We start from the raw sequence: 1,304 nt of genomic DNA, 5'->3' as shown, positions 1-1,304 counted from the left end.
CAATGTGGTCAGAAACTTGGGCTTGACCAGGTTAGCACAGGACCCTACTGCTGCCTGTTTTGAGTTACAACTTCAGTGAGGTGGGAGAGAGGAGACATCCCCTCTCACAGTTACCAACTCCACCTTTGCTGGGAACTCAAGGGAGAAAAAATGTTCGCACTGAGAGAAGGAACCTAAAAGAGAGAACTCTAGGGACACCTCATTCTCCTAGACCACAGAGAGAAGATATTCCTAGACAAGAGTCCTTCTCTCAACCCAGTAGCCATTGATCTTTCACCCACCTTCCCCAATTGCAAGGAGCAAGCAAGTGTCCTCCCAGCACCTTGTTCAACACAGAGCCAAAGTGCATAGCTAGCTTTGTGGGAGAAGCAGCAGATAAGGGGTCCCATAGACCCTAACATAGACACTAACAGAGTCTTTCTACCACCGACTATCTTTGTCTAGGCATTAGGTGAAGGAGATTGTATACCACAGTGAAAAGATCATGGCTCTAGAAGGGGAGGACCCAGGTTCAAATCACCTCTCACATTTATAGAAGGGTAGGGTGTCCCCCATCCTCATCCCAATCCCTCTGTTCTGTAAAAACATTTCTTAATCTATTTGAATGAACTGTGAATAAAGCCTTCACTCATCCTTGAGTCAATCAAAGTCATTGGGTGAGGGACTGAAAGGAAAAGCTGTCTCCAGACCATCAAGAACACATCTAGAACAGCCAGAAACAATGGGCAGCCCTGGAGCAAGCAGGAAAAGGAAAAAGAGAAGGGGAATGCCCAGGGGCCATCAGCCCTCCTGACATTTCAGGGCAGAAGGTTCTGGTGGACACCATCAGTTATACTCACCTCCTGGAAGACTACAGAAGGTTCCAGGAAAAGTCTGCTTATTCCTCACACCCCTTCCCAGGATCTCTCCATGGTACCTTAGAGGTCTACTTTTCCAGGAATCAGACTTTTGCCTCAACAAGAAAGAAGTCAAGAGTTAACTAGAGGTGAACATAAATGTAAATTATGACCGAGCCAAACCTTTGCCTGAGTGTTAGGAATTTTCCTGCCTGGGGGCTCAGAACCATTGTCCATTCAGGAAGCATTTATTAAGCACCTTTGTATTCCCTGCACAAGGCTAAGCTCTGGAGATATACAAGAAGGCAAAATGTAGTCCCTACTGTCAAGGAAATCATTCTAATGATTGTGCATAAACAAAATGCAGATGGGATAAACTGAGGTAATCAACAAAGAGAAGGCACCAGATTTAAGGGGGAGTGGGAAAATCCTTTTTTTTTCATTTTTAACACAGTTCTTGTCACATAA

Source organism: Notamacropus eugenii, chromosome 4 (assembly GCF_028372415.1).
Source record: "Notamacropus eugenii isolate mMacEug1 chromosome 4, mMacEug1.pri_v2, whole genome shotgun sequence".
Lineage (NCBI taxonomy): Eukaryota > Metazoa > Chordata > Mammalia > Diprotodontia > Macropodidae > Notamacropus > Notamacropus eugenii.
Note: the sequence above shows the minus strand (reverse complement) of the source record.